We start from the raw sequence: 20741 nt of genomic DNA, 5'->3' as shown, positions 1-20741 counted from the left end.
GAGGACAGGGAAGGAGAAAGATAGAATGAGAAACAGGAGAGAGGGGTGTCTCTAGAGAGAAGAAAGAGTAATCAACAGTGTCAAAGGTTGCAGAGAGGTCAAAATGAATGAAATTTAAGAAAAGGACATTGGATTTGGCAATTAAGGTAACTTTGGACAGAACAGTTTCAGTGTTCAGAAGCCAGTTAGGGGCTCAGAGGAGGAAATGGACTTAATGTAGACACAGAGGGCAAAAACCATACACACACAAAGAAAATCTTATAATCATTATACAAATTACCTCACAGGTTTGTTTTATAAGGAAAGTATTTTGCAAAGATTAAAATACTGTACAAAATGTTCTAAAAGTCTTAGCACAAATTTAGGTTACTAATGCTTAGAACTGCACTAAGAATTTGGGTACACCTGGAATAAATTTAAATTATTAATACTCTAAATCATGTCATAATTTCTTTTTGTAAGGTTTATTCTTACCACAATTTATCATTTGAAGAGGTAATTTTAGCACAAAAAAATTAATAATTTAGAATTTTGAAGCAATTTAAACACATAAAAATCTCCTCATTTATAGTCAAAATTCTAGGTATCCACATATAAAAATGATGATCAAAAGAATCTGCTGTTTCTTGCTGAGTCCTATATATGATATAATTAATGAAAACCATCTGTACTGCTCCACATATTAAGAAGTATGCTGTAGATATTGTAGATAAAGAGGATGGAAATGGTGGTAGTCCTGGGCATTTTACTCTTTCATTTGATGGCACATTTTGCTTTATTAAGTGTTCATTATTCCTTTTTATTATATGAAGTTGCTTGTTGATGTCACTGAAATGTTGGGGCACTGTGCCAGTGTGCTGGGCTCTACTGACCAGCTTGAGGGTTTCACCCATGGAGTTCTTCATTGTATTCACTTACCTTAGGACTTCTTGTTGAGTTTTTACCACAGTATCAAGTATCCCAGATACACTGGGCCTTTAAGTCTTCCTTTGGAGAGCTCTTCAATCAAGGTGTACCTTCTTTGCTCTTCAAGAATCCTATCTAATTGTTGGTTGAATTGATTGATTTCAAGATGGATGCAATTTTCTCCTTCAAAAATTTGTCTTAAGTCAAGATTGCTTATACTCTCAAAAATTTCTTCAGTTCTTCAATATCAAGGTGGTATTTCTGGAAGGTCTCCTGTCGTATCCAGTTCTTGTTGAAAATGCTCAGATTTTTCCTGATACTTGCTTTGACCTTTCCAAGCATTTCTTTATCAGATGCAGGTGTTCCTTTTCCAGGCTCAGTCAGATGGAAAGTCAGAAAAGAAATGATCATCTGCAAGACTACCTGTTGCTGCAAATATTCCAAAATGCCCTTGTGCAGAGACTATCATATTTTCTAATTTAGCACAAAACTCATAAACATCTTTATCTGGTGTAAAGCCATTATTGATCTCCACAGTCAGGGTTTTCTGGTAATATACAATCTTTGCATGGTCAGGATATGGCTAATTATAAAAGTCTCTCTGACAACTTGACAAGGCTTTATAAGCACCGTTGGTCAGATGATCATACTGTATTTATCCACTGTTGCTTGTGACAACCACAGCTGGATTGTTTCTCTTTCCATCATTGTCAGGGGAATATAAAAGGTGCCAACACCATTTTAATTATCATCTGATCCAAAAACAGGACCTTCCAAGCCTTGACTGTATACCAAATTGCTAGGCCATCAACTCCAACTTGTCCTTTTCCAGTGACTCAAAATTCTACCTCAACCTCCCAGTTTTCAAATACAGCTTTTGTCTTTGTCCAGACTGATCCTTTTTGATTTTTCAAAGATGGAACTACTTAAATCTTGTCTGAACCATGTATTGCATTCCTCATGTGGGTCCAGAAGGGCAGAGTTCCTTTACTATGCATCAGATGTGGCCCCTTGAAACCATACTTGTGCTCCAACCAGCAATAGGGTTAAGGGGCCTGAGCAGCTGGAGTGCCAGAAAAACAGGTCAAAATCATACCATAATTTCATAGAGAATGAAAAGTACAGAGCATACATAATACCACTGTGGCTATTATATGTTCATTTTTAAGCATTTGGTAAAGTAAAATTCATTTTTAAGAGCTCTCTTATAACATGGCTTCTCTTGTGCATATGTTAAGATCATACTTGATTCTTTGATAAAAGCAACAACAGAGATAATTTTATTCTATATCACTGATTGCTGATATCAAAAGAGGCCAAAAAATGTGTTTATCCCTGTTCTGGAGTATACCTAGCAGAGTGCAAATGGCATATGAGTTCTTTGTAGAGACAGATGTTCTCCAGATGCTCCTATTTGCAGATGATATGATACAAATAGTGCAAATCTCTGAATACTACAGAGCCTCCTAAATGAGATTCATACTCAAAAGAATTCAGCCTAACAATCCATAGAACAAGAGGGAGAAAAGCAGGTGAAGAATGTTTATTATTCAGACTGACATACAGTTGGATATACAGCACATTAACCAATCCATCAACTAATATATCTTTTTGCAGACAGAAAGAGACGTATCTGCAAATAGATATTGGACTGGTCCCAGAATTGAAAAGGAAAGAAAGAACAGGTTGGTTTTTATTTGGAAAATCATGTTGTACTTTGTATGATTCTAAGCTGCTCCCTGAAACAAAAATCCATCTTTTAAAACACCAGTTTCTGTGCAGTGTTGCTACATGGCTTTGAATCACAGAAAAACCATAATCCCCAAAGAATCAAAATTGTAGGTAACCTAAAGTTCAGTTGAGAAATATATGGTAGGCATAAGAAGACTGCACCGTACAGTCAAGGAGTATTTGTGAGTCAAAAGTTCTATAAAAGCTATCATCCAGGAGATGTATGATCAGACAAGGAGTTTAGTAGTCATTTAGTAAGGGCATGAGATGACATGTCGATCAATAGGCAAGTGGTACACTAGTGTTCACATAATGTTAGAAGTCCTAGAGAAAAGCTTCCATCATATGCGATGACTTCCCTATTGAAGGAGAAAATATATTGGAGGACATAGATAAGAGTTGCATCATCAAGTTGTTGGAATGCAATCTGTACCACTGGAAGGAATACAACCACCAAGGAGACCATGAATCCACTCAAGCATTAAGTATAGAATTTCACTTTTTCTCCTTTACATTTCTTTTTCCTAGATGCATATCATTCTAACCTATAAAGATCTTTTAGAATGCTGACTGTCAGTTGATTTTTAAGCTATCCTTTTCAGTTCCATGTCATCAGCAAGTTTGACAAGCATATCTGCTAGATCGTCACCCAAGGTAATTGATATAAATGTTGAACAAGAATCTCCAGTGCATTCCACTAGAGACCTCCCTCCAAGTTGACACTGATTCTTCATATGCATTGATACAATATATTTTTGGGGTATCAAAATTGAGCTCATTAATAATAGGTCAAGTCATTCTATTTATTAGGACTATATACCTAAAATTGTGCCCTATTTGCCACATAGGTAATCACAGGTCCCAGAACTCTTATGTTCTAGGATTTGCAGTTTCAAATAAATTTTTCACCATTTAGAAGCTGCTTAGACACTATTTCACATCACCTTAGTTGAGGTGACCAAAAGAAGGAATGTAGGGATGAGTATTTTTAAGATAAGCACAAGGATTTAGCCCAAAGAAATCCATCAGTTCTAGCACTAAGCAGTGCCCAATAGTAATCAAGAATTATTGCACAGTTAAACAATTAAGGTCTGACCAATCATAACAGATAATGGAAGACAGTGTAGAACAGTGGAAAGAATACTAGATTGGGATTTAGAGAATCTAGGTTTGATTTCTGGTTCTGTTACTTTGTGTCATTGGGATATTAGAGGAATCATTAAACTACATTACATTTCATTTTAATCATCTATAAAATGAAGGGGTGGATTAGATAACATCCAAGACAAAGATCCCTTCTGAATTTAAATTTGATCATTATCAGCTATACAAACATAGAGAAAATAAAATCCAGAGATTCAAAGTTGGGCAAGGCACAATAACATTTTGAAACCATAAAATAAAGCAGTTTGTCACAGATCACAAAGACCTCCACTACCTATATGCTGGCTGGGTCCTCTGTACTATTATACCTATTAATAACTAACTATTCACTGGATCTAATCATTCAATTACCTCTAAAATCATCTGCAGTCTCAAAGCCATATGTGGCCCTCTAAGTCCTCAAGTGTAGCCTTTTGGCTGAATCCAAACTTCAGAACAAATCTCCTTAATTAAGTAGCATCACCTCACGATAAAGCACAAAGGTGAAAAGGCAGAAGAGGCAATGAGAGTGATTGCAGACATGGAGCATGGTCTAAATGGATGCATGGAGTCATGCTTTTGAGGTTGAGTTTGGAGAATAGCTACTACTCCATTAAGACTGGAATGTATGATGAGTGAAGGAGATTAAATTAACGTAATATTGGAAAGATAGGAAAGAAGCTAAATTTTGGCAGACTTTAAATGACAACTTAAAGGATCTTAACTTTGTTCTTTGTGATCCCAATTCTTCTAAAGTTAGCTAGATATAGCAGCTATGTTCCTCACCTTTATGGCATACCATTAAACTGTCTTTTGTGTGCTCTTTACCAGGATAAGCAAGTTTCCTACAATAAACATCTCAGTGACCTGAAATTTCCAATACCTTTCCTCCATCTTTTAAAAAACATCATTGTTCACTGTTTATAGACATAATATTATTCCTTTCAAGTTTTTCCCACATTATCATCATTGCCACCACCATCATCATCACTCTATAATCATCAACTTCGTCATTAATGTTTACACAGCACTTTAAGGTTTGCAATGCATTTCACATATCACCATAATATTCTACCAAATATTTGCTCAAACAACCATAATCCTCAAAATCTTACAGAATAGGGCAGTCATGGTGGAACAGTGGATAGACAGAACACCAATCCTGAAGTCAAGACAGCCTGAGTTCAAATCCAGTCTCAAGCATTTATTACCTGTGTGACCCTGGGCAAGTCCCTCAACCCTGATTATCTGCCCCTCTCCCCCCAAAAAATCTTACAGAACCAAATGTAAAGCTGTGACATTTCAGAACACTTCACCTGTTTGATAGCTTGATCATGTTTCTTGCTGTTTATTCTAGAATCTCTGCATTGGAACTTGGTGTAAATCCTTTGGTGTCTTTTGGGGCCCCTGAAACACCCTTTCAAAATTTCTCTTACCTACAGTTTCTCTTTCGATACCCCCTCTACTTCAATTATGCCATGTTATGAGGTAGTCTTCATATATGTCCTTTCTTCTTCCCCTGTGATACTGTATGTAATCTCACTTTAATAAAAAGTGCTGCTCATTCTCCACACCTAAATTACTTTTTCCTGATTAAATATCACATTCAAATGTTCTCTCAGAATATGTAAGTATAATCTTTGTTTGTTTCCTGTAGCCATTGTAAGCCTTTCATACTTCTGAATAAGATGCACCTGGCTGTGACTAATTTCTGTAACTTCCTACCCCTCTCTTAAAGTCCAATTAATCTAATAACTCTTCTCAGATGCCTCTCTCCAGGGCTGTGCTAGAACAGGCTCTCAGACCCAATTGTTATACTTCAGCGTGAACATGTACGCCTCAGAAATCCCTAAATGTTACAAACCATGGATTGTTTTACTCTTTGCTGGTTATCTAGACTTAAGAAAATGATGGGGAAAATGTTAATAAAGCAAATTAAACTTTAAAGTGTTTCATGTGTATATTTATTTGGAAGGCTTGTTGTTAAACGTTTACCAGTGTAGCACTGTTCCCCTCTATCCCTTGTCTAAGAAAAAATATTAATGCTAATACTATACTCTGTAATTAAACTTGTTGCCAGAAACAATACATACACACATATACTGTATGTGTTTTATATATATGTGCATATATATATATGAAATATAGATACAGCATATATTATATATATAGGCACATATACGCCACTCAATTTAAATCCAGCCTTGGATACTTACAAGTCGTGTAACCTTGGGCAAGTCATTTAATCTCTGTTTGCCTTAATCTACTAGAGAAGTAAATGGTGTGGAGCGGATCTTGGCCAAGAATACCATATGGACAGTGCCGGCAAAGAGTTAAACACAACCGAATGACTGAACAACAATTTCTAGCTTAGAAAGACATATCCAGGGGCGGAGCCAAGATGGCGGAGTAGAAAGACGCACATACACATAGCTCCGAACCCACAACCCATAGAACGGCTACAGGGGAGTAACTCACAGCGAATTCTGCACCCAGAGGCCACGGAATATTGGAGCGAGGGAGATTTCTGTTCCGGAGAGACCTGCAAACCTCTCGCGGGGGGTCCTTCGCGCTGCGGACTGGGCGCCGGGACTGGGAGCTGAGGGCAGCCCTGCCGCAGCTGCGGCACCGAGAGGAAAAGATGCGAGCAGGCTTCAGGGACGGGATCTCCAGAGGCCGCACAAGTCCCTCCACCTACAAGTGACAGAGGTTGGTGAGAGACTCTCTTTGGCGGGTCGAGAGGGGAGTGGGGTGCCCCCATAATTCAGGCCCCCCTGGGAGGTAGAAGCTGAGAGGCAACGGCAGACCAGGGCTTCCCAAGCGGGCAGGAGCCTGGATCCATTGTGGAAGGTCTGTGCATAAACCCCCTGAGGGAACTGAGCCTGAGAGGCGGCCCTGCCCAGACCTGACCACCTGAATATAATCTCATACTGAATAGCAGCCCTGCCCCCTCCAAAAGCCCTAAGGCTCGAAGCAGCATTTGAATCTCAGACCCCAAACTTTGGCTGGGAGGATCAGGAGGCGAGGTGGGTGTGAGGAGAATATTCAGAGGTCAAGTCACTGGCTGGGGAAAATGCCCAGAAAAGGGAAAAGAAATAAGACTATTGAAGGCTACTTTCTTGGAGAACAGGCATTTCCTCCCTTCCTTTCTGATGAGGAAGAACAATGCTTACCATCAGGCAAAGACACAGAAATCAAGGCTTCTGTGTCCCAGCCCACCCAATGGGCTCAGGCCATGGAAGAGCTCAAAAAGAATTTTGAAAATCAAGTTAGAGAGGTGGAGGAAAAACTGGGAAGAGAAATGAGAGAGATGAAAGAAAAGCATGAAAAGCAGATCAGCTCCCTGCTAAAGGAGACCCAAAAAAATGTTGAAGAAATTAACACCTTGAAAACTAGCCTAACTCAATTGACAAAAGAGGTTCAAAAAGCCAATGAGGAGAAGAATGCTTTCAAAAGCAGAATTAGCCAAATGGAAAAGGAGATTCAAAAGCTCACTGAAGAAAATAGTTCTTTCAAAATTAGAATGGCACAGATGGAGGCTAATGACTTTATGAGAAACCAAGAAATCACAGAACAAAGACAGAAGAATGGAAAAATGGAAGATAATGTGAAATATCTCATTGGAAAAACAACTGACCAGGAAAATAGATCCAGGAGAGACAGTTTAAAAATTATGGGACTACCTGAAAGCCATGATCAAAAGAAGAGCCTAGACATCATCTTCCATGAAATTATCAAGGAAAACTGCCTTGAGATTCTAGAACCAGAGGGCAAAATAAATATTCAAGGAATCCACAGAACACCGCCTGAAAGAGATCCAAAAAGACAAACTCCTAGGAACATTGTGGCCAAATTCCAGAGTTCCCAGGTCAAGGAGAAAATATTGCAAGCAGCTAGAAAGAAACAATTCAAGTATTGTGGAAATACAATCAGGATAACACAAGATCTAGCAGCTTCCACATTAAGGGATCGAAGGGCATGGAATAGGATATTCAAGAAGTCAAGGGAACTAGGACTAAAACCCAGAATCACCTACCCAGCAAACTGAGTATAATACTTTAGGGGAAAAATTGGTCTTTCAATGAAATAGAGGATTTTCAAGTATTCTTGATGAAAAGACCAGAGCTGAAAAGAAAATTTGACTTTCAAACACAAGAATGAAGAGAACCATGAAAAGGTAAACAGCAAAGAGAAGTCATAAGGGACTTACTAAAGCTGAACTGTTTACATTCCTACATGGAAAGACAATATTTGTAACTCTTGAAACATTTCAGTATCTGGGTACTGGGTGGGAGTACACACACACACATGCACACACGCACACATACATAGAGACAGAGTGCACAGAGTAAATTGAAGAGGATGGGATCATATCTTAAAAAAAAAATGAAATCAAGCAGTGAGAGAGAAATATATTGGGAGGAGAAAGGGAGAAATTGAATGGAGCAAATTATCTCTCATAAAAGAGGCAAGCAAAAGACTCATTAGTGGAGGAATAATGAGGGGAGGTGAGAGAAAAACATGAAGTCTACTCTCATCACATTCCACTAAAGGAAAGAATAAAATGCACACTCATTTTGGTAGGAAAACCTATCTCACAATACAGGAAAGTAGGGGATAAGGGGACAAGCAGGGTGGGGGGGGGGATGATAGAAGGGGGGGATGATAGAAGGGAGGCATGGGGAGGAGAGGCAATTCGAGGCCGACACTCATGGGGAGGGATAGGATCAAAAGAGAATAGAAGTAATGGGGGACAGGATAGGATGGAGGGAAATATAGTTAGTCCTATACAACACAACTGTTATGGAAGTCATTTGCAAAACTACACAGATTTGGCCTATATTGAATTGCTTGCCTTCCAAAGGGAAGGGGTGGAGAGGGAGGGAGGTAAAGAAGTTGGAACTCAAAGTGTTAGGATCAACTGTCGAGTAATGTTCTTGCCACTAGGAAATAAGAAATACAGGTAAAGGGGTATAGAAAGCTATCTGGCCCTACAGGAAAAAAGAGAAGACGGAGACAAGGGCAGAGAGGGATGATAGAAGAGAGAGCAGATTGGCCATAGGGGTAATTAGAATGCTTGGTGTTTGGGGGGGGAGGGGATAAAAGGAGAGAAAATTTGTAACCCACAATTTTGTGAAAATGAATGTTAAAAGTTAAATAAATAAATTTAATTTATAAAAACAAAAAAAAAAAAGAAAGAAAGACATATCCAAACTGGCGTAGTCCTCATTACTTTCTGACATAAATTCTTGCCTGAAGATAATCTGAGGGAACGTTTATAGGAATATTGAACAATAAAAAGATCCTACGTCAAAATAGAGTTTTAAGTTAACATCCAGAATAGTTACCACTCAGTTCCTTCCTGTACTGCTTTCTAGTAAGAGTTCCTTCCTGTGATCAATATTTTAACCTGATATTTCAAAACAGAAAACACCATCCCCAGGTAGGGTATGACAATTTCTTCAAGGGATGGGAAAGTAATGATTCCATCTAGATTGAGTTAAGTTTATTATGCTTAACTCCATTTCAAAGGAAAGTCTTAGCCTTTGTTCTTTCTGCTTTCCTGAAGGAAAAACTCTAGAAAGCCTTTTAGGCTAAAGCAATAATATTTCTTAATATTTCTAAAGAAAGTTTTTAAAGGTTTTTAAATTAGCTTCTACACTGCCAAGCTAATATACTTTATACTTCTCATTGTATTCTGAGATGTATTCTATTTATTTAGGTACACTTCTTGCCTTTCCCCATCCATCGCCCTATCCTTCAGTGCATGCACCATTTCTCATTTCTCCGCTCTGCACTGTGGTTATAGTATACATTTACATCTGGATCATGTCAGCCCTATCTTCTGTGCTACCATTATTATATTGTAAACTCCATAATGGGAGGCACCACATTTTTTATTACCTATATGTTTTCCTCAACGTTTAGTACAAGAAGTGCCTTGACCCTTAGCCTGAGTTAGGAGGAGACATGGTAGTCCTGGTCTGTTACCACATTGACACTTCTCTGCAAGGCAGAGGGCAGGAAACAAGTAGCAGTTTTTGAGTAGGCCGTCAGATCTCCTCAAATTCTCTGTGTCTGATTGTGCAACTTTGTGTTGACTCTCCAGACTAAAACTGTGACTATGATGACTTTTCTGCTTATCTCCACTCCTTAAATTTAACTGTTATGAGAACTAAAGGTTGGTAGCAACCTAACATGGCCTTATGGGTTACTCTTATCTGATTACCAATTTGGACCTTGCTTCTTCCAGAGATTATCCTTCCCCCTTCTAATAATTAAGTCAACTCCAGTGTTTAGACTTTGGTCTAATTCTTGGCACTTGTTGGGATATTCCATGGATTAGCTATAATAGGCACCTAATCAGTAACATAATGAATGATTGTATGAATTAAGCCCAAGGAACAGATTTCAGTTGAATTATAATGAGTTTCTGTCTATTTATATTGTCCTATACTAGGCAATTGTTCATATCTACTATGAAATGGATTCCTCAAGGCAGTTTTCCCTTAAAGGAATCCTCCCACTGACTGCCTTCTCCATAGGTTCCATTGTCTTCTTTCTTCCTTCTGTGCCATTTCTGTTTTATAAAGAAGGATCTAGAAATGATGGCAATATATGCCTTCTTTCCTTTTTGCTTTTCTTGTACCTTCTTCTTTCAAGTATCCCTTCCACCTTGTGAGCCATTTCTTTGCATCCTTCATCCCTTTCTTAAATGCCCCCATTTCCCTGACTAACTGATAGATACAATGTCCCTGGTCAAAGCCAGAGAGAAAAAGTCTAGGGTTTTCTCTGAATTAAAGCCATTGCTTCCATTCCTGTATTTCCTGAAGCTCTCCTTTCATCCCTACCAACCTCTTTATAGTTTCTACCTACCACACATTTACAGTGTTCTGCTTCCTCCCAGACTTCCTGTCTGAGCTACTACAAGGTTCCTCCTGCTGCCTTACTCCTACTTTCTTTTCACCATCATCATCATCACTAATGGAAGATAGGTCATCTGTTTGCCTTCAGTTTCAAGAAATGCCTCTAAAAGCCATGGGGCAGATTTTAAGTCACACTAGGGCACAAAAATCATTCCATACTTTGCCCTTCTCACCCAAGATAAATTTTTTTCTTCTGGCTGCCTTCAGTAACTTGCAACTCAGTTTACTTTTACAAAATTTAAATTGAGCTCTCAGGGGTTGTTCTAAGATGCTGCCAAACTTGCCTGTGGAAACCAGTTCTTTTTAAACCTGCTTTAAATTCAAAGTTTTCTCCACATTGTTTATTGCCTCAAACTACATCTTTCAGTTAAGGCATTTTTCTTACATGAATAAAAATTTCAAACACTTTAATAGGAACATTAAATTTGGCTTCACTTGGTTCCCCTGACTGCCACAAGGTCTTTAGTTTAAAGTACTGACAGAAACACAACTCTTTTTTGCCTTTTGATAAGGTATTTGTTTATAGCAATGCGAGATAAGAAAAGATGGTTTTTCTTCTTGTCCTACGTGTATTAAATATCTACTGTCTGGTGATGTTGTATGACTTCAAATCATGAAATACATGGCCAAAGGTGATTTATACTTGACTATTTTGTTACAGGCGAGGGATTACGAGATTCAGAAACCAGTCTAGTTTCACTAATAGTTACAAATAATCACACCAATCTGTGGGTCTAGAAAAGCAGTGATGTTTGCCTGCATAAAACATTAACCTCATCTCATTACTATTCCTGTCCATGGGCTTCAAGGTATGCAAATGTTCTGACTCCATAAGCAAGGACAACTGAGCAATAACACATTTCTTTAACCTAACTGGCCAACATGTATTAAATATCTACTGTGTGGTGATGCTGTATGACTTCAAATCATAAAATATATAGCTTCACTGAAGGATCACTCTGAGGAAGGAAGGAAGGAAAGAAGGAAGGAAGGAAGGAAGGAAGGAAGGAAGGAAGGAAGGAAGGAAGGAAGGAAGGAAGGAAGGAAGGAAGGAAGGAAGGAAGAAAGGAGGGAGGGAGGGAGGGAGGGAGGGAGGGAGGGAGGAAGGAAGGAAGGAAGGAAGGAAGGAAGGAAGGAAGGAAGGAAGGAAGGAAGGAAGGAGGGAGGGAGGGAGGGAGGGAGGGAGGGAGGAAGGAAGGAAGGAAGGAAGGAAGGAAGGAAGGAAGGAAGGAAGGAAGGAAGGAAGGAAGGAAGGAAGGAAGGAAGAGGGAGGGAGGGAAGATTTAAGGTGAGGAGCAATAGTCTAGAATCCTGCCTTTTTGTTCTGGCCTTCTAATTATTTGCATGGGAAGAACCAGAAGATTCAAAGAACCATGGAAAGAATCAGAATTTAAAGATTAAGGAAAGCCCCAGCAGCTCAGACTCACACAGCTCTTTGTGGTGGTTAGACTGCAGCCCCTAAAATGGTTTAAAGGAGAATTCAGGCTGACAATCAGGAGCTGTCTGGCATTAAAAAGGACTTTCTAACCCTAAGTCAGATCAGCATTTTAGACAGACATTTATGCTGCTAGCAGGAGGAAGTGAGTTTTAAAGATAGATTAAATGCATGCAGATTCTAATTAAGTAATTGGTTTATATTCCAAAAGAGTTTAACTCCTGGGGCTTATACTCTGGGAGTTAGAAGACTTTTCTGTTTATGGAGAGAATGCAGATGAGGTTTGGTTGTCTTTGGACCTGCCTTTCTCATCAAAATAGCTGACAGTCTCTATGCTATAAATTTGGAAAAATCAAAACGGGGGAGAGGAGAGATGCAACAGACCCAACTTGTCCTTTATGAGGAAAAAGTACCACCTGAGCTGAAAAATCCAAATCGTTACAGAATCAAGGTCATTCCAGCAGAGAGAGAGTGACAGGACTTAAAGAAACCGGAAGCTCATGGAGTCATGAACTGATACTCGCAACAGGCAGTCACAATTTCATGAAACTTATGGGAAAACTAGGTTTATAACAAGAGAAATCAAAGTTTCCTAAGAGTTTCCTAAAAGATTACATATACATGTGTATTTGTGTGTATATACACACATATAAGATGCACATGCATGTACATATACATATATGCAATGCACATCTATGCCTGGGCATGTGAATACATGTGTGTACGGGGGATGCATGCAAGCATTGCACATGTGTGCATGGCACATCACATACACATTCATATGTGTTGTACTTGTGTATTGTGCGCATATATGCATTGTATGGACACGTGTATTCGTATATGCACATCATGTGCTTTGTAGATTCATGTATTGCTATATTATATATATGTGTGTAAGGCATGTTTGTGTGTTTATATACATGCTTCATATATGTACATACTATTGTTTGTGTATGCATATGCATGTGTATATGTGTACATGTGCAAAAATATAGATGTATATGTTTATGTGTATATTATGTGACTACATGTGTGTATGTGTACATACCTCTTGAAAAATAAATTAATCTGAACTTCTAAGAGCTTTCTATTACTGATTAATTCTTCTGCCTGCTAGTCACAATTTTTTCTACATGACTTTTTACTCACATCTCCTTCCACCTACCCTTAATTTATTCACATGCTCAAATACAAGCTGAGTAAATCTTAGCTCTCAAGGACTCTTAGGGAAGACACAATCCGTTTCCGCTTCTCAGAGAGCAATAATGTGGCAATTCAAAAGGTCTTTGAAAATTATCACCCTTAATTGATCCTCATAGTCTGTGTGAAACATGTTCTGATGACCACTGGAAAGGATAAGGATGAGGAGACTTTGGAGCAGTGGTGCTTGGGGTCATAACCCTTGAAACACATAGACTTTTTCTGTACAGATTTTGTCCCTCAGGCACAGGTTATTGCCTGAGGCTCAAAGAATTTAAACAACTTACCCATTGTGGCAGCAAGTGTCAAAAGTAGTACGTGAACCTGGGTCTTCCCTGCTCCATATACTGTACTTTGTCCAATATGCCAAACTGCCTTGTCCAATATGTGCTTAATTGTTTGTTGGATTCGACTGCATTGGATTGGAATTAAAGAAGACTGTTTTCCAAATCTAAAATCATAAATCCCAAATCCAAACTATTGCCCAATTAGTCAATGAAACCCTGCCCAGATTGAAGAAGATTGGCTGTGACCTCTCCTCAGGACTTTCGTTGAAGATTTCTCTCCCTTCTCAATTCGTCCATGCATCCTGCTCAGTGTCCTATCTCTTTCTCTGGGATCAGGAAACCACTGACTATGAAGTTCGTTTCTATTAGACTAAAAATCCTTTGTATAACAAATAAGAATATCACAAATCCAGATATGCCACAATTCAAATTATGCCTGTGGCTCCCGGAACCGCGGATTCAAGAAAACATAATTTGACAATGTTTTGGGAACAATTTTGCCCACAGTGTTGAATTAATTAGAGGATTAGCTCAGGGAACTGTCACTCAGTTGCTTACTCTGGGGCTGTAGCTATAGTAGTACCGAACACTAGAGGTATCTCATGAATGTAGTTAACTTGGAAAGGTGTTTCTGGGGCTCAGTCTAGTTTGAAAGAGGACCTTAGACTACTGTGAGCTCTTTGGGTTGAGACTGTGCTTTTGTTGCTTTTGTCCGAATATTTAGCACAACGCTTAGCACACAGTAAGTGCTTAAAGCATTCATATTGACTGATTGCTATTTTCCTAATGATATCATCCTGAAAGAAAGTGGGGAATGTGTCCTAGGAAAGGATTTCAAGACTAGCAACCAGGACACAAACCAGAATTTAAAGTCCAAGAGGTCAGAGATGAGGAGGAACTAAGGGATGTAAGGGGGTAACTTGTTATTGAGTCATTTCAGTCTGACTGTGTGCTTCCTTGGCCATGACAACCCATTCTCCTTGGAGTGCCCCATAGCTGCCAAACCATGGTCTCATGATCAAGGTCCACCAGGTGTAAGCCGGGACATCGCTTGGACTATCACACAGATAGACACAAGGACAAGGGCACAGAAAGGGCACTGGATTCACAGTCACTGGTCTCAGTTCTCAGGTCTTCTATTTACCAACTGTGTACCATTAAAGGGATCTCGCTTGGCTTCAATTTCTTCATCTCCACTAAGAGTTAGACTAGATGATTGTTAATGTCTATTACATGTCCTAAACCTCCAAGTAAATCTAATAAACGTTCATGGAGAAAGTAGGGAAATGAAATATTTCCAAGCCAGTAGCATTTCTCTTTCCATTTGATCCAACTTGTGATCTCATGGGTAAAGAGAATCCCCACTGAAAAATAGGGGCAGATGGGCACCTTTTCTAGAACTTATACTGTAAGAAAGTTGCCTGGGGCATTGAGATTTGAACTCAGTACTTCCTCACTCAGAGGCCATCTTCTGGTCATGAACATTTTTCCTTCCCACAGACCCTTGAGCTTCAACAATTTGAGTTGAAAATGATCATAGAATATACCTAGTCCAAATCTCTTCAGGTGGGGAAACTGAGGACCAGGGAAGTTAAAGATGTGGATCAAAATCAGGTAAGATAGTAAGTAATATTAGAAATAAGCTTTGCAAAGTACTTTGCGAACAGCAAACCATTATATAAATATCAGTGACTAAAAGCTAGTAAGTGAACTTGTCCACTAAATTTCATTGTGAAAGTACATTAGAGCTTTTATAGATACCAGAATTTAAGACTGTTCAGCAGGGGCATTCTATTTGTTCCAGACACGCTGCTGATTGCAGATAGCTTTGCAAGTCCTGTTAATCTTATTTTCTATTAAAATAACCAACTCCAAGAATGGGTTCATATCTTCTTCCCCTCCAGCCTGACTCAGAGTCATTATGCAAATGAATATAAACAAGTGAAACTTTCAATCACTTTGTTCTCAGAAGCAGCAAAGCCAAAAGAAGAAACCCCCCTTCACATGAGAATAATGTAATCCCTCATCTATTTAAAGGCAAAATCATACAGAAAAGATCATAAACTTAGAGCTAGGAGGTCATCTGGTCCAATCTCCACTTTTTTCTGCTGAAGAAGGTCATATGACCTTCCCAAAGCCAGCAGGTTAATTAAGTAGCATCTCTGTTGTTTGATGTCAAGCCCTTTAACCCCAAAACACAAGCTATCTTACTGCTGCATCGTGCTGCCTCATTTTCAGGTCAATTCATTTCAACAAGTAATGTAAGAGTCTCCCATATGGCAGAAACTGTACTAATTCCTGGAGAGTCAGAGACAAAACTGCAAAAATTCCTATGCTTAAAGAGCTTACATTCTATTGGGGGATGCAACATATAGACAAATAAATGCATAGGAAGTAAACCTACAATAATTTGAGGGGAGGGGAAGGGAGCTGTCACCTTGTTGGAGGGGTGAGGATCAGGAAAGATATGTAGGAGGTAACTTCCCAGTGAGCCTTGAATGGATTATTTCAAGAGATGGAAGTGAACATTCCAGGCACAGGTGGAAAATGGAATGTCATACAGTTGGAACAGGAAGTCGGCTAGTTGGGCTACAGTACAGAGTACATGGAAAATAAAGTGAATTACAGCTACCAAGTAAGCTAAAGCCAGATTGGAAAAGGTTTTAGATACCACACACAGAACTTTTTCTTTTACTCTAAACACAATTGGTGTTCATCCTTTGTTTTCAAAGAGAACCAGTAACCTCACAGAAGTATATTTTGACTCATAAGTGAATTGAGTTTAGGAAAGGCAGAGTCCCACAAGTCATGAGCTTCACTCTTTTCCCCAGAGTCATCAAAGTCAGAATGACTGGCAATGGCCCAGGATGCAGTAGATGACTTTGGCATCTTTGATGTCTGACCAACCTCTAAGTGTCCCAAAGCATCTTGTTTCACTCACTTTCATGGCCTTTGTAACAAATTGTTCTCTTCCACCCATTCTGCTGGGGAAAGTCTTCACACACTTGGAGTAGATATCCTCCTAATTCACCAATAGGTTTAAGGCCTGTTGGTTACTCTCAAATTGGTTGGGGGGTAGGGAGAGAGAAGGTGGCTGTTGCACATTCTACAACTTCTTGGGGCCATAGATGAGACCTGGATGAGGTATAGACACCAAAGGTATTAACCAGGTAATATTTATTAATAATTAATAATTAACCAGGTAAAGGTAATAATCAGTCCTGAAAAGGACTCTGAAAGCCCAGATACCAGAGGTGCTAGTCCTCCCTGAACACCCCAGCTGAGTACAGTGCTGAGCCTGGAGTCAGGAAAGTCTGAGTTCAAATCCAGCTTCAGACACTTACTAGCTGTCTGACTCTGGGCAAGACACAACTTCTAAAATCAGTAGGGAGCCACTGAAGCCTTGTGAGCAGGAAAGTGACAGAATCATTCCAGTGCTTTAGGAATTTCAAGTCTTGGGGAGTATGGATTAAAAAAGGTGAGAGATCAAGAGTGGAAGGATTGTTTGAATTAGGGTGGTTACTATGAAAGTAAAGAAAGAGATAGAAAAGACGTACTAGAGTCAAAATAAATGAGATGATAGGTCATTGGCTATGAAAGGTGAGGGAAATTGAAGTAGGATGACTCCAAGGCTATAAACCTGGGATAGTGGAAAGATGGTGGTACTCTGAAAATAAATAGAGAAGTTAAGAGGAGAGAATGGGCTTAGTGAGAGAAGGTAATAAAGTCTGTTTTGGACTTAAACTTGAGATATCAGTTGACCTGTAACACAAAAAGCCCTCTCAACAATAAATCAAGGTAGAAGAACCTGAATTTTGTATAAGTACATAATTGGAATTTTCTTCCAAGTTCAAATCTACCTATCCTGCTCCAAACTTTCTGCTGACCTCCAATCTAACATCTCCAATTGCCTTTTAGACATATCAAATTGGATGTCCAGTAGACATCTTAAATTCAACATGTCCAAAAATGAACTCATTATCTTCCTCCTCATCTTTCCTATTATGTGGAGGGCACCATTGTCTTCCCATTCCCTAAGGCTTTAAACCTAGAAGTCATCCTGTACGGATTCTCTGTCTGTCTGTCTCTCTGTCTGTCTGTCTGTCTGTCTGTCTGTCTCTCTCTCTCTCTCTCTCACACACACACACACACACACACACACACACACACACACACACACCACACCCATAACCAATCTGCTGCCAAGGACTGTCAATTTCACTTTTGCAAGATTTCCCCAATATGCATGCATCCTTTTCTTTGACACTGCCACTATTCTAGTGCAGGCCTTCATCACCTCATGACTGGACTGTTATAGTAGCCCACTGGTGAGTTTTCCTGCTTTAATCTCCCTTCACTCCAAGCCATCCTCCATTCAACAACTAAAGTGACTTTCCTAATGTGTAGTATCAATCATGTCCCTCGTCTACTCAATAAATTTCTATGGTTCCCAATTTCCTCCAGGATGAAATACATATGTTTTGTTTGGCATTAAAAGTCCTTCATTATCTACCTTCCTCCTGCCTTTCTGGTGTTTTTACACCTTTCTCCCCAACATATACTCTTCAACCAAGTGACACTGGCCTCCTTAACATTCAAAAAATGAGACACTCCAATCTCTCAGTTCTGGGCATTTTATCTGGCTGGTCCTCATAAATGAACTATTCTCCCTCTTTTACTCTTCCAGTTGGCTTTGCTGGCTTCCTTTAAGTCCCAAAGAAAATCCCAATGTTTACTGGAAGCTTTTCCTAACCCCTCCTAATTCTAATGCCTTCCCTCTCTTAATTATTTCCTAGTTATCTTGTACATAGCTTGCTTTGCATATATTAGTTTGCATGTTGTCTCCCCTATTCATCTGTAACCTCCTTGAGAGTAGGGACTGTCTTTCACCTCTTTTTGTATCTCCAGGACTTGGCACAGTGCCTGGCACATAGCATTTGCTTAATAATTGCTTATTATTGAATGATTGATTCTTGAGTAAATTTCCTGGTTGCTATCCATAGCCTGGTATAGGAGGAGAAAAGCCCTAAAATGGTCTGTTTCAATCAGAGCTTCTTTCAGAGTAAAGAACCCATAGAAGAAGTGAATTGATGAGCTCAATATCATCACACCCCATGGGCTATGGATTGGATTGGTGGGAGTGACTTAACTGGCTCCTCTAGGGCCTTTCACGTGTGACAGCTCTCAAAAATGCCTCTAGATATTGGGTTCATGACTGACTGATCATGTTATGAACAGTCCCAAACTGAGCAGACTGTCAGGTCTTATAAAAAAGTTAAATAGTACCATATCAGAACCTTAATACCATTTGATGTCAAAAATCAACACCATAGCAAAAAAGTCTACTCTCTGAAAGGACTAGTCTGTAAACTCCTTCAAGGCAGAGACTTCATTTTCTTTTCTTCTGTGACTGCCTAACATCTAGGGTAGCTCTCTGTTTATGCTGGGGTTGTTGGCTGACAGGACCAATAACTAATTTTAATAATTTTTTTTGAAGGTAGGAGGGGGAAGAGATTTCTGAAGATATCTATGAATTATCCAAATCACTTAAGGGAATACAGTCATGACAAAAGAGCAGAAATGTGCTTCTAGAGTCAAAAGACCAGGGTTCAAATCCCATCTATACTACTTATAAGCCCTATGATCCAGATCCAGTCACCTGACCTCTCTGGCACTCAGTTTCTTCATTTGTAAAATGAGAGAGTTAGACTTGATGGTGTCTGATGTCCCTACCAATTCCAGATCTATTATCTTAGTGCTTTGACTAATGTCACTGAAGTTTACAGTTACACTCTTCTTCCTCTTTCTTCTCCTTTTATTTCCTCTTTCTTATTCTCCCATAATATTGCTCTTCTTTATCCTACCCCTCCTCCTTGTAGAACACACCTAATTTAATTCAGTTATTCTTTCATTTGTTTTTTAATACATATTTGTTGAGTGACCATATAAAGAAACCTCCTTGAGAAGCTGAGAATGATGTGGCAGCTAACCCTTGGGATGCTGCTGGAAATTCTTCACAAGTGGTATTATCAGTCATTTCTTTTAATAAGAAAGAAATTCTATGGGGAAAGAATTGTAGGAGTTTAGTTATAGTTTCTCCAATTCCCTGGGGCATTTCTTCCTAACTGCTAAAGTATGTGCTAGAACTATGTCTCCCTGTGGTGGCCCTTAAACATCTCAAAGTTTTGGGGTTATTTTAACTATAGAAGTCGAAGACAGAAAGAAAGGTCCCATATGCACCAAAATAGTCATAGCATCACTTTGTGCAGTAACAAAGAAATGGAAAAACAAAGCCTATGCCCATTAAATGGGAAATAGCCAGTGTTAAGTGAATGTAATGGAATCTTAAGATCTCTTAAGAAACACCAAATATGAAGAATTCAGAGAAGCATGAAAAAAATGTGTGAAAGTGAAATAAGCAGAACCAAGAAAATGACACATACAAAAACTACAAGTGGGAAAGAGGATGTGACAAAAAAGATGCAAATACTCTGTAATTATAATGGCCAAGTTTGTCCCCAAAGAGGAGGTAAGAAAATGCATCTCTGTCCTTTCTTTGAAAATATGAGCTGTGGACATGGAACATTGTAGAGACTAGGAAAGTTGGCTAGTTTTCCTGAACTTTTTTCTGTTTCTTTTTATTTTTTGTTACAAGTCATGACTCAGCAGGTAGATAAAAATTTTTTAATGAATTATTTATTATACTGAGTTAAATTAAGTAAAATGAATGAAAAAAAAGAGATGAATACAAATACATTCACCCTAACCACCAAAAAAAATAATCATTGGTATGAAATCTTTAATAGCCTGCTTCATCTCAGAAGGTCTATCCTAAACAAGTTAGGACCAATATTGATGGATAGGAGTGGGAGAAATAGAGATGTTTAACTAATATGTAATCTGTTGAGCAGAAATGTTCTTGGTGGTTGTATTTTATTTTATTTTCTTTTGCTTCTTGTAAACTTAATGTAAGTAGTAAAGCCAGTGAACCAGCTGATCCCTGAGAAGGGAAAAGAGGCATTAGCTAGAGAATTAAATATGAAGAGCAAAACAAAGTAGTTAGAGTCAAGAGTAGATCCCTGAGGGAGGTGAGGTTCCTTTATACATAGGGAA

At 38.9% G+C, this 20741-nt stretch overlaps 1 pseudogene; it reads right to left on the bottom strand.

Annotated features, from left to right (window-relative positions):
* Nucleotides 1-515: 515 nt before the first annotated feature.
* On the bottom strand, nucleotides 516-4182 carry LOC140502411 (protein ERGIC-53 pseudogene; annotated as a pseudogene).
* Between the last annotated feature and the right edge of the window lie 16559 nt (nucleotides 4183-20741).

This window comes from Notamacropus eugenii, chromosome 4 (assembly GCF_028372415.1).
Source record: "Notamacropus eugenii isolate mMacEug1 chromosome 4, mMacEug1.pri_v2, whole genome shotgun sequence".
Taxonomy (NCBI): domain Eukaryota; kingdom Metazoa; phylum Chordata; class Mammalia; order Diprotodontia; family Macropodidae; genus Notamacropus; species Notamacropus eugenii.
Note: the sequence above shows the minus strand (reverse complement) of the source record. Positions and strands in the feature narration are given on the sequence as shown.